Source organism: Chelonia mydas, chromosome 5 (genome assembly GCF_015237465.2).
Source record: "Chelonia mydas isolate rCheMyd1 chromosome 5, rCheMyd1.pri.v2, whole genome shotgun sequence".
In the NCBI taxonomy this organism is placed as follows: domain Eukaryota; kingdom Metazoa; phylum Chordata; order Testudines; family Cheloniidae; genus Chelonia; species Chelonia mydas.
This window is the reverse complement of record NC_051245.2, coordinates 51,573,314-51,586,677: the sequence shown is the minus strand read 5'-3', so window position 1 is coordinate 51,586,677 and position 13,364 is coordinate 51,573,314.

Below are 13,364 nucleotides of genomic sequence, written 5' to 3'. Positions count from 1 at the left end.
CTAGGGCTAGGTCATGAAAGGCCTTGAAAATGAAGACCGGTAGCTTGTGTTTTATACAATAGAGAAGTGGGAGCCGGGGAAGGAATGCAAAGAGAGGGACGAAATGGTCAAAGCAACAAACTAGGAAAATGATCTTTGCAGCAGAACTCTGAATGGCTATCAGTGGGGCAAGACGGCATTCGTCAAGACCAGAGAAAAGGAAGTTTGTAGCAATCAAAACATGAGATGGTGAGAGCCTGGCTGAGTTTTAGCTAAGTGAATGGATAGGAAAGGCCATATCTTAGAGATGTTATACAGGAAGAATCTGCAAGGCTTAGACATAGCCTGGAAATGAGGACTAGAGAAAGGTCTGAGTTGAAGATGTCATCTAGGTTAGGGGTCTGAATGAGAAGGCAGGATCATAGATTCATAGATTCCAAAGCCAGAGGGGCCATTGCAATCATCCAGTCTGACCTCCTGTCAGAGGTGAAAGTGGGCCGGTATGGCATACCGGTAAGAAGTGGCTATCGGTATCGGCCGGTATACATCCAACATTAAAGTGCTGCCATGGCAAGGTTTAAACCTCACTGCCTCTTTTGCCCCCACCCCTCAGGGCCGCTGTCGGGGGAGGCAAAAGGGGCAGCTGTCCCGGGGCCCGGTGATTTAAAAGGGCCCCGGGCTCTCAGCCGCCACCGCTACTACCGCAGCAGTGGCCGGAGCCCTGGGCCCTTTTAAATCACTGCCGGAGCCCCGGGCCCACCCCTTCTGCCTGAGACCCCACCCCTTCCAGGGGACTGGAGCCAGGCCCTGGTACCAGTAAGTCTTTTTTGTTACTTTCACCCCTGCCTCCTGTACAACACAGGCCATAGAGCTTCCAAAAATAATTCCTGCAGCAGATCTGTTAGAAGAACATCCAATCTTGATTTAAACACTGTCAGTGATGGAGAATCCACCACAACCCCTCATAAATTGTTCCAATGGTTACTTACTTTCACCATTAAAAATCGTCACCCCTTAAAAGAAAACCCACCTGCCAAGACAGCCAACAAGGACAATGTTCACAGTGATTTGAGAAGGGATGTAGTGGGGAGGGCTTGATGGGTGGGGGAAGATTAAGATCTCTGATTTAGCTACATTGAGCTTGAGCTGACAGCTAGACATCTGTGAGAAGATTTTTCAGAGAACAGGCTGAGATTTTAGTTTGGACAAAAAGACAGGTCTGGAGTAAAGAGGCAGATGTGAATTGTCCACAAAGAGAGGTGAGGAATTTGGTTATGGTTAACGTTACCCAGAGATAAGGTATAGAAGGAGAAAAGACAGGGACCAACAACAAAGCACTGTGGAACCCCCACAGAAAACTGGAGGGCTGATGAAGATAATCTTCCAAAGAATATGCTGAAAGAGCAATTAGAGAGGTAGGAGGAAAACAGAATAGCACAGAGTCACAGAAGCCAAGGGAAGATAAGATTTCAAAAAGATCATGGCTGATTATGTCAAAGGTGGCTGGCAGGTGAAGGAGTATGAAGCTGGAGTACTGGTCCTGAGATTTGGCTAAGAAGAGCTCATTAGAGACTTTGGTGAGAGCAAATGAGTGGAAGAACTGGTAGTCAGATTGGAGAAGATCTAGGATGGAAGGGGAGGAAAGGAACTCCAGACAGTGATGGTAAACAGTGCATTCAATGAGCTTAGAGATGAAAGGGGGAAGAGAGATAGGGTGGTAGCTGGAGAGGCAAGTGGGGTCAATGAGCAGTCGAATTAGACTGATTTTTTAAAAGGCCCTGGGCACCTAGACTTCCCATTGCTTTTAGTGGAATCAGCACCTCTGAAGATTGGTTCACTCATTTAGGTATCTAAGTATGGATTTAGGTGCTTAGATTCAGGCACTCATATTTGAAAATGTTGGCCCTAGTAACTTTCATCTAGGTTTTCTTCCAAAGTGAATCTTTATTTTGTGTGACCAAATAAATAATAAACAAATGGTAATTATCATTCCAGCTTCAGCTCAGCACCACATTGTGCCATCAGACACACTGTTTGGAGAGACTGCTGCCAGTAGTAGCTTTACTATTAGGCTCCTACTGACAGGTCTACAGTAAAGGTTTGCCCTAAAAGTTGCTATGACCCCTACAGCAATTAAAACTTTGTCAACGTTTCCCTTAGAAACGCTGATTCTTTCCATTGTGTGCTGATACAATTTATTTGTCCTTGTGTTTTAAGCCAAATTTGATGTCAGGTCATTCACCCATGCTTAGGATTGCAAAAGAAGTTTGTGGTTTTCGGGTGAATGTTTGTGATGCACAACCCAAAAAACATTTTAGGTCACATGTGTTTAGATCACAAACCAGATTAAGGATGGTTAGAGAAGCTGCCCATCATCCCTGGGTGAAATCCCTCATACCTGCTTTCACCCTTGTACTCCAAGTACAGGGGCCAGAGGGGTATAAAGGAGCTCTAAAAGCTCCCTTTCTGCTGGCACTGGAGAGGACAGCGGTCAGGCTGCCTTTCAAGGATCCCCTCTAAAATCCTGGTGTAGTAGGCATGCCACAAGGTGGGCTGGTGGTGGGATAGATGTGTTGGGGCAGGGCGGCAGCATGCAGTACTGCAGAGAGCAGACTGAGGAGGCTGTCCTACCTTAGGCAGGCTGCCAAGAACTGTCTAAATTACACCAGAGGCCACTCCAGCACCCAGAGCAGAACAGTGGCAGAAGGATTAAAAAAAATGGGTGAAAGGCACGTTACTTCCCTATCTCCTCAGGCTATGAGTTCTGTGTTGCATCACTTAGGGCTTGTCTTCACCACTGAGCTAACTAGGGCTCTGTTTCCCTTGGAGAGTTAGGCCTGGTCGACACGGGGGTGGATCGATCTAAGTTATGCAACTTCAGTTACGTGAATAACGTAGCTGAAGTCGATGTACTTAGATCTACTTACTGTGGTGTGTTCACTGCGGTGAGTCGACTACTGCCGCTGCCCCATTGATTCCGCCTGCACCTCTCACCCCAGTGGAGTACCGGAGTCAAAGGGAGAGCGCTTGGCGGTTGATTTATCACATCTAGACTAGACATGATAAATCGACCCCCGCTGGCTCAATCGCTGCGCGTCAGTCCAGCGGGTAATGTAGACAAGCCCTTTGTCAGTATCTTCTTTTGTTGGGGTCTTCCATATAGTTCCAAAAATACAAAAATTGGCAGAGGAACCAAAGAACAGGTGTAGTACCTGAAACTATTGTTAACTCACTATTTTGAAAATTAACTAGTTAGTGCTTAATTAAAAAATTGAGCAGAGTAGCATTCATTACAACTATTATATCTCTGATTGTTTACCATATGGGAATAATGACACCCATCTGTTTGTTCTAGATGGGCTCAAACCAAAGTCTTTTCTCCAAACACCCCTAAACGTTGATGGATTTCAAATCCACGTCTACATTTTACAGCTCAGGCCCCTCTAGAATTTGCATGGAAAACCCATTCATGCCAAGTGAGTAATCGAGGGACTCCCTAGCAGTGAAGTATTCCCATCATTAATGGGAACCAACCCTGTAAATACTAATGAATTAAAGACAGCTAAGAGCTGTCACTCCTTTCAGAATGTATCTTCTTTTAAAATGTGATCTCCCCATAAAAAGAAAACAGCCTAGAGGGAAAATCTGAGTATTTGCTTAGTAGTGAAAATTCTGGCTAAAAATGTTGCTGACTCAAGGGGCAAAAACATAGCTCTCTATTACCATACAATTGGTTATATTTTAAAAATTGAATTGTACTTTCAAGATGTCGATGTTAACTTCTGTTTAGCAATGCAATGTTTTTTATATTGCAGTCAGCTCCAGCAGAGCCATAGTAATATAATTAACAATTATAAAAAATCCAGTATATAAATTCATTCTTTCTTAGGCATTTAAAACTACAGGCCTTGCTACTGTTCCCTTGTCAATTTCCTGAAGATTCTTCCTGGATATAAGAGCTGAACTAATAATCCTATTTGTGAGGCTGTCTCTTGATCTTTCTGAAGACTCTCTTTGAGCCAGATTCATGCCCAAACTCTGCATAAGTGCCTTATTGACTTTCACAAACCACAAAGTTCACACTTTGAAGGATCTCCTTGGTGGAGGGATGTTCTGGGATGGGTCCTGGGACAGGGTGTGCTCTATATACATCATACATGCTCCTCTGCTGGGATTACTCATGTACTTGGCACAAACAGCTGTATGAGGGTTGTGTGGGCATTCCTTAGATGACCATAACATGGCTGAAAAACAACACTATTTGAGAGGAAGCATGGTTCAGTGGATAGGGCAGTGAGACTTGGATTCTGTTCTCAGGTTCTATCCCTGTTTCAGTATGTGACCTAGGGCAAGTCTTTTTGTGCCTGAGTTTCCCCATCTGTAAAATGGGGATTAATATGTATTACCCACTTTTATACAAAATAAAAGAATTTGGAGACCCTTTGGTGCGAAGTATTTTTATTTTGCACCCATTTGGGGGGACAGTAACAACAAGGTCCTGAAATTGACCTCCTCCTTTTTACTAATATAAGCAGACAGTTGTTACATTGCAATTCATGCTCCATCAAAGTTCAGTGGCCTTATTTGCTGTTAAGAATAACTGACTCAGATTAATCCTTGAGGTATCTTCACTGAGCATGAAAACTGGCTGTTTCCTGCCACTTAAGAATTGTAATCAACTACTCATCTAGAAGATTCCCTCTGCACTTCCAAAACAAGAAGCACAAAATGAATGTACCAAAAGAAAATGTTTAAGGAGGTGCAAAAAAGCTATTACAGAACTTTAACACAGTGTGCTGTCCTGGAGCAACTAGTGTGAAACACTCACTCTAATGAAGTCAGTGGCAAAACTCCCATTGACTTCAGTGGGGCAAGTATTTTATCCATACACTTTTGTACTCCTTCACACCTCCCTTTTTGAATGTTTCAAAGTAATATGACTTGACCTTGTGGTAATAAGAAGCTCGGGTCTATACATGCTGACCTTGAGTTCACCCTTCCCAAGGTCAAAATTCCCTCTCACAACTAGACAGAGCAAGAGAGAAAGTAGTAATTGTTAAATTTCCTGGATAATTTTTTTTTATCTGACATTCTGAGAAGCAACTCAATCCTCACACTTTAAAATGAACAAATTTCATTAAATTATGAAGCCGTAGTATGACTAAAAAGGATAATCACAATTTGTGTTTATGGATATTGGTGAAGTCATCTGGTATATTAGTAATAAATGTTTAACAAGTCAAGCTTTTCAAAGAATCTTCTGTGTTCTCTCTAGGAGGGTTTCAGTTTGTGCTGCCACTGTGCCTCTTAAACTGCATGAATCACACACAACAGAGATCCTAAATCTTTCCTAGTTTATGACCCATTTGAGAACCTGAATACTTTTTTTTTTTTCTTGCTGGAGCTTCCCCATATGAAGCTTAACATTGCTCAATAGAAAGAAAATTGAATTTCTATTAAAATGATAAGGTTCTTTTAGGTACAGTGGTCACCATAATAAGTCAACATTTACCTACAGTTATCATACAGTGTTGTCTGAAATAGTTCCATGTATATGGAAAAATAAGTTATCTAAGATTTCGCTGTGACATGGCAATTGTTGACAAACATGGAATCTTTAATAGAGTTTGTCCAGTGATCATGTCATTGTGATGTTGCATGAAACATTTAAAATTGGGTCAGAATGATTTTGTTGAGTTATCCTCAAAAATAACTTTACAGAGGAAATGGGTAAAAAACAACACCTTTTTCCAAAACAAGCTGAGATTCCATTACAGAATGAGTCTGTTGACACAGTCTAATACCTTGATGTCATTCCTGGTATGAGCTATAGTGATAATGAAAAACAAAGTGTTGGTGGTGCTCATTGGTTTGAGTTACAACCAGGGGGCAAAATACTCAGATCAATGGATTCTGCAAAGGTGCAGGGAGTGGCAGTAGTAGTGATTTCAGGTTCAGTGTCTGTTAGCAAAATATTTTGCTCTTAAATTAGCCTGTTCCTCCTGTTCCATTCATCCAGCAATGTCCCTATATATATTGTTGATGAGATCACAGCTCAGCCAGGATGATGAATTTTGATACAACGAGTATCCAGAAGGCAGGATGCTTATCTGTACCTTTTGAGACCTCCTTCTGGACATTCCAAAACAACCCCATTCAAGTTCTTTCCTTTGCCAGCTCCACACTATATGCAGCCTTACCTTGGATGATCTGATGATAAGGGGATATTTATTGGTACCCATAAGGATCCCTCCCATTTCTTGGGAGTGGGTTTACAGAGGCAGGATCCTCAGTGGCAGTTCTTTTGGGGGCCTATGCCTCTGCTGGTAGAGATTAACCCGACTCAGGGTGGGGGAGCCTGCACTGTCTCTGCTGAGCCCCATTGATATTTCTTTTAAATTGTGCCCTGTTTTAAGTCTTCTGCTTTAGTTATAAAGCTGAAGTTTGCAGCATGTACCTTGGAAGCTGCAAATCATGCAAGATTAGGGCTCTGCCTTCAAGATGACTTCAGCGGGACTACTCACATGCTTACTTTAATCATGTGCACCTGGGCTTAGCTGGGTCTGAGGTAAAGTGCTTGCAGGATTGATCCCTGAGAATCATCCCAGCGCATAAATCAATGAGGCAACCACAGCAGGCAGAGAAATTGAAACAGCAGCATCAGGGCTCAGAAGAAAGGCTGCCAGCCTTTTTGGGCTCCCACTTCCAGGATAAATAGGAGTTGACAGGATCTAAACTCAAAGGGCTGTAGGCAGCACACTCTGGGCCTCATTATAAACAGGAAAGAGACATGGGTCTAAATTTTCAAAAGTGCCCACTGATTTTGGATGCCCAACTTCAGACACCTGAGTGTCTCCCTTTGGACACCTCAAAACTGATGAGCGCATAGTGGACACATGGTAGGCCTTAGATTCTGAATTATTTGCAATGTTGTTTTTAATCTGATTAAAAAAGAACCAAGCTTCATTTCAATATTTTGCCTCATCCATTTAGTTAATAACTAATCCCCAGTTAATAACGTTGTCATATGAACCTATAAATAATATTTGACAATGCATCGTTTTCACAGACATTTCTGATGTCAATGGTGGAGTGGTTCCCAAACTGGGGTTCGTGAACCCTTGGGGGTTTGCGAAATGTATCAGGATGTTTTCAGAAAAATATCTGTAATGGCAGACAGAGCCATCCCTAAGAACCCCGGGCACGTGGGGGCAGCAGTTGGGACCCAGGAGTGCAGGGCTGCAGAGCCCCGGAGCCAGTGGAGTATGGGCTGGCAGCCAGGACCCCAGGCATGCAGGCGGCAGCTGGGACCCTGTCCCTGGCAAACAGGGGAAGTTGGGCAGCATGAGGGGCAGAGTGGGATGGGGAGCCACGCTGTACCTGGGAGGCTGTCCAGGCTAATTTGTTCCTGGCCCCACATCGCCCTGGTGGCGGAAGAAAAAGTGTTTGCGTGCCAAATCAGCTGGAACCAAGGTCACTGTAGCCAACGTGGTGGTAACGACGCTCAGTTAGTCCATACTCAGTCATTCTCTGTATCGTGCCATTTTGCACCAATGAGACGTGAGTGAATCTTCTCATCTTTACTAGTTTGTTCGTTTGTTAGCATTCTCAGTGTGTTATTTTTATTTGAACTGTTGTACATGGACAAGTGGCTGAAAACGTAAAGTGTAAAGACATGAGAAAATGAATGTTCAACATCAGCTAGTGTTTTGTCAAGTCCAAAGTGTGGAAAATCTAAGTCAAATGATCATGATGGTCCTGGAAAGTTGCTTATGAAGAAAAGAAAATATGACGACGATTATATAAAATATGGCTTTACATGCATTGGTGATCAAGAGTGTCCAAAACCACAGTGCGTAATTTGTGGTGATGTTCTAGCAAACAGCAGCCTCAAACCTTCTCTACTTCGGCACCACTTAGAAACTAGGCACCCAGCACAACTTGACAAGCCTGTTGATTTTTTCAAGTGAAAATTAGCCCAATGGAAAAATGACATTGGCAGTTTTGTATCAAAGCAAGTACAGATAATGAAAATACACTTGAAGTGTCGTACTGAGTGAGCTACCAAGTAGCAAAGGCATCAGAAGCCCATACCATAGCAGAGAGCTTGATTGGTCCATGTATAAAAGACATAGTTCATATTCTAGACATAGTCCATAGTTTAGACATAGTTCATTGCATGCTCGGAGAAAAGGCTGCAAAAAGGATTGACGTAGTACCTTTGTCCAATAATACGATTTCCTTGAAAATATTCATTTTTAGGAGGGGGTTTGCGATATTTGATATTTTCGTGAAAGGGGTTCGCGGGGTATTAAAGTTTTGAAACCACTGCAATAGTGTAACCATAAAAATGGGAGAAGGACAGAATTGCATAGGATGGAGGTAAATTCTGTGTTTGAAATCCAGTAAATAAGGGCCAGTGGAGGGAGCTGTGATCAGTAAGAAACAGCATTTTATTTTCAGATTATTTTCAAAGGTTGATCTGAACAATGGAAAATGTGAAAGAAAAAATCCCTATAAAAATGAATCGAGTGTCTTTTTACACGTTGACATTACCACTGGCACCAGTCCAGAGGGAGAGTGAAAAACTCTAGCACCTTGTTCTAATAAATCTTTGTCCAGTTTCTCATGGACGTACATGCTGTAATTTAGAAGTGGAAGTCTAAGTGCAACATCTTCAAAAGATTATGGCATTAGTGAAAATATAATTGAATTAATTTGGCTCCAGTACAAATAGGAAATTCATTCCTGGGCTAAAACAGCTACAACGTTAGCTTAACACCAGTTCTTCTTGTATAGAAAGAGTTGAAAAGGTTGTTTTGTTTCTGTGGGTTTTTAAAATGTATAAAATCAAACACACAAATAAATTGCACGCTCTGCTAGTGGGTGAAAGCAATATCTGAAATCACTTTTCTTCTAGTACAAATGAATTACTGGCAGGGTGAGATGTTTCTAGCTTTTGTGAGTTAAATTTCAAGTTGTGCTGTGGGTCTGTCAGACCATATGATGCCTGCTTTATGAAAGCTTTTATCGATACATGTGGAGCACTATATTATAGTTTTATAGTATTATTTTCCCCAAGCCCTCTATAATGTGCATTTTCCCCTTGTTATGGCCAGTGGTGCTATACACGGGGAGAACTTTGCCAATGGGGGGACATTCTCTGAGACAAAAACATAATAAAGATCTTTGCTGGGTTATTAATGTTGCTGCCTTTGTAAAGAAGAGATGAGAAGAATGCACTCGTTTACCAGGTTTTACCATACTTTGTTCACCTTCCCTCCCCCACCCTCTAGTGTGAGTGAACACCAGAGAATGACATGCCTTAGGGGCACAGAACTTCAAAACTAGAAGGTTGGAGTCAGATTTTTTAAAATGGTGCATTCCTGGATTTCAAACACAAGCTATGTGTGTAAAATGAACTTTGCTCCAAGACAGCAATGACTTACTGTCAAGTATGTTGCATGGCTCTGCCATCCCATTTACTGTGCTATTCAATAGAGAATGTCTGGCTTTTCTCTGTGGCTTTATAACACAATAGCTTTGGATAGAATTAGGATCAGTGTTGGTATGCCTCCCTCCCAGTCTACCACACCCTTGCTATTCAGTCCCATGGCCTGTCCTCAGCATTTTCAGATGATATGGGTGAATTCTGGGATGTGTAGCCTCTAAGGACTATTTTTAGACAATTACCCATTGAGACCCCTTTTGACCTAAAATAGATGTGAGAAGAAGTCTCCAGAGTTCAAAAGTACTTTCTATTTTAAAAGAAATTATTAGATGAGCCTTTTGAAATATCTATCACAATAAAAGCCAACAAAAACACACTTAAATGAAATAGCTGTGATTTTGCCTTGAAAGATATTTGATTATGACAGGTATATTTGCAAAAAGAAAAGGAATACTTGTGGCACCTTAGAGACTAACCAATTTATTTGAGCATAAGCTTTCGTGAGCTATAGCTCACCGATGAAATGAGCTGTAGCTCAAGAAAGCTTATGCTCAAATAAATTGGTTAGTCTCTAAGGTGCCACAAGTACTCCTTTTCTTTTTGCGGATACAGACTAACACGGCTGCTACTCTGAGACAGGTATATTGTATCTTACCAATTGTTATACCTATAGACCACAGGCCATCCCCATTCTTAGAGGTATAGGAACTGCTAGATGTTCCTGGACATCTTTTCCATTAAGGAGTAAATGGGGTAAAACCATCACCCTTACACTTCTCGTCGGGGGTAGAGTACAGGGGTCGACTGGAGACCAATCTGTTGTCAATTTGGCGGGTCTTCACTAGACCCACTAAATCGACTGCTGTGGATCGTGTCCAGTTTTGGGCCCCACACTACAAGAAGGATGTGGAAAAATTGCAAAGAGTCCAGCAGAGAGCAACAAAAATTATTAGGGGGCTGGAGCACATGACTTATGAGGAGAGGCTGAGGGAACTGGGATTGTTTAGTCTGCAGAAGAGAAGAATGAGGGGGGATTTGATAGCTGCTTTCAACTACCTGAAAGGGGGTTCCAAAGAGGATGGATCTAGACTGTTCTCAGTGGTAGCAGATGAGAGAACAAGGAGTAATGGTCTCAAATTGCAGTGGGGGAGGTTTAGGTTGGATATTAGGAAAAACTTTTTCACCAGGAGGGTGGTGAAGCACTGGAATGTGTTTCCTAGGGAGGTGGTGGAATCTCCTTCCTTAGAGGTTTTTAAGGTCAGGCTTGATAAAGCCCTGGTTGGGATGATTTAGTTGGGGATTGGTCCTGCTTTGAGCAGGGGGTTGGACTAGATGACCTCCTGAGGTCCCTTCCAACCCTGATATTTTATGCTTCTATGGTTATTTTAAAATATCTATTGCAGCTATTGCTGGTCACTTACTCCTTTCTGTCAGGATTGTCGCAACCACTAAGGCATTGTTCACAGCCAGGCTTTTCTAATGCATGGGGGCTTTTATATCCCAGAGTGTTACTGCTGGACAGAACTGCATCTCTGGTTAAAAATCATAATAGATTTGTAGCCCTTGATTCTCATTTACAGTTAAACCATTTTACTCCACTCTGGCAGGGTAAAGGGGCTTAAAATAAGGCTATGCACACACTTATGGCAGTGTGTAGATTACATGCACTGCACACCTCCCTAGCATGAGTATAAATAGCAGTGTAGGCAGAGAGGCACTGCGCAGGTGAGTAGAGTGAAGACAGCACCACCTTAGGATATGTACCTTTCACGGCTCTCTACATGCCCAAGCAGTGCCTTCCCCTCCTGCACTATTTTTAGCAGTGTAGCGTCCCTCTGGACCCTTTCCCCACCTTAGGGAGCTGCCAGAGCCTTTCCCTGCTGCAGTGAAAAACTCTCCCTCTGCCCCAGCCTCTCTCTGCCCCATGTAGCTACACAGCGCCATGAGGACACAGCCTGCTTATCGCTCCTGCTATGTGTACTCTAGTGTAGACAAGACCTCAGTGTAAATGACATTTGTAAAAGGGCATTTGTGGAAACAAGAATCGGGGCCATAGACTCCTAGCCTGGCTTCACTTCTTTGTTTTTCATTATCCATAGGTTGAGATCACAGACATTTGCCTATACATTTATGTTCTGTTCAGTGTTGCATTATTTTTTCTTTACGAGCAAAAATCTTATCTCAAGAGGAACTGAACAGAAATAAAATATAAGATGCTTCTCAAGATCAAACTGAATAATTGTAACTATTAGTTTGATGGGTAAGATCGTTGAAAGGAGGTTATTATCAGGACTCACATTGACATCTGCCAGGTCCTACCTCCTCCCCCTCCTTGGCTCACCTTCAAACAGCAGTTCTTCCTGTGTCTAAGAAATCATGCATTTTAAGATTAAGAAGCTTAAAAATTGCCTCCAGCACAGTCTTATGCTGCTAAATCAGCACAAGTTTAAACGGTCAAACTATATCATAGACCAACTGTTGAACTGCAAACCTGGGTCCCCATCCTGCAGGGTGCTCACTGAGTATCTCTGGGAGATCTCTGTTGTACCTGTGGGTGGGAGATAGCCTAAGTAAATAAAGTGAAACACCTAATCTACCCCACCTGAGAAAATTAGACATTCCCTTTCTGGCTTATACATTTCACTTAGTTTCTGTGCTTTGAGGTTTTTAAGCAGCTGCCCACAGCTATCACCGGTCATTGCAGGACTCCACCTATGGAACACCCTATCGAGGAGATCAAATGGAGCCCAATTCTAACCATATTTAGGTTTTTCCACCCTTAAATGAAGAGTTTAACAAGGAGTTTTTTAAACCACTTGTTTATAGGGCAACTGATTTTAAACAGGTTGTTAACAAAAACAAGCAAAAACCAAAATTTTAAATTCTAATAAAAATCACTTCCCATTTCTGATGATCAGGTTTCACTTCCTTGGTAACTGTGGTGGTGTTAGAGTCCTATCCCCGTATCCAGTGTCCTGCATTCTTCCAATTTCTAAAGTAAAAATAGCAGGAAAATAAAACACTCTTTCAGGCCTTTTGTAGAAATCAAGGTAAAAAAGGAGCACAGATATATCCACTTGCCCTTAACCCTCTTACATGTGTCCACTTCACAAAACCAATGTGCAATGCAGCATGGCAAGCTCCTTGTGCTCGAGAGAGCCCTGAGTTTGGCACAGCAGTAGTTTTGAGGTCAGCACTGGCAGATGTATAAAGGCTAAGTCCAGATCAGTAGGTTTCCATACTTCCTAAGTTGTGCAAACTTCTTTGGGCTGACTATCTTCTTCTTCTTTTTTTTTTTTTTTTTTGTCTAAATCAAATGAAACTTAGTTTTGCTTCAAACATATTGTCAGGTTTATTAGGAACTGATTCTCTGTCTCAATCACAGGATAAGCCCTACTTATTGCAGTTTGCAGGCAAATAATAAATGTTACATTTTTGTTTGGGGGGCAGTATGTATCGTAGAAAATTAGAATATCAAGCTCATTCAAATCAACCTTTTCTCCCATATAATACTAAACTTTGGGTTCTTTAAAATAATAGATAGAGAGGAAATGATGGCCAACTCTGACAAACAAGAATACTTCATAAGTATTTCTAAGTCTTCCTGGGAAATGACTTAAGGAGAAGCAACTTCCAAAAGGCAATATAGAAGAGGCTGATTAATATACAACTACGGTACTTTTAGCTAGCAATTCAAGCTAAACTAACCACATAACCTATAGAGGACCAAATCTTCTATCCAGACACCAGCCTTGAGGTTTCAGCATCACACACTGTGCTTGACCTTAGCAAGGACTACAAATGTTTCATTTTAATTTTATGAGCACTTAAATCACTAACAGCATATAACTAACAAAAAAAAGTAAACAAATACTCTGGGAATCCCACTGAAAATATCTTTTTTTTGTCATGTTCCTTGTTCTATTTATTCTCC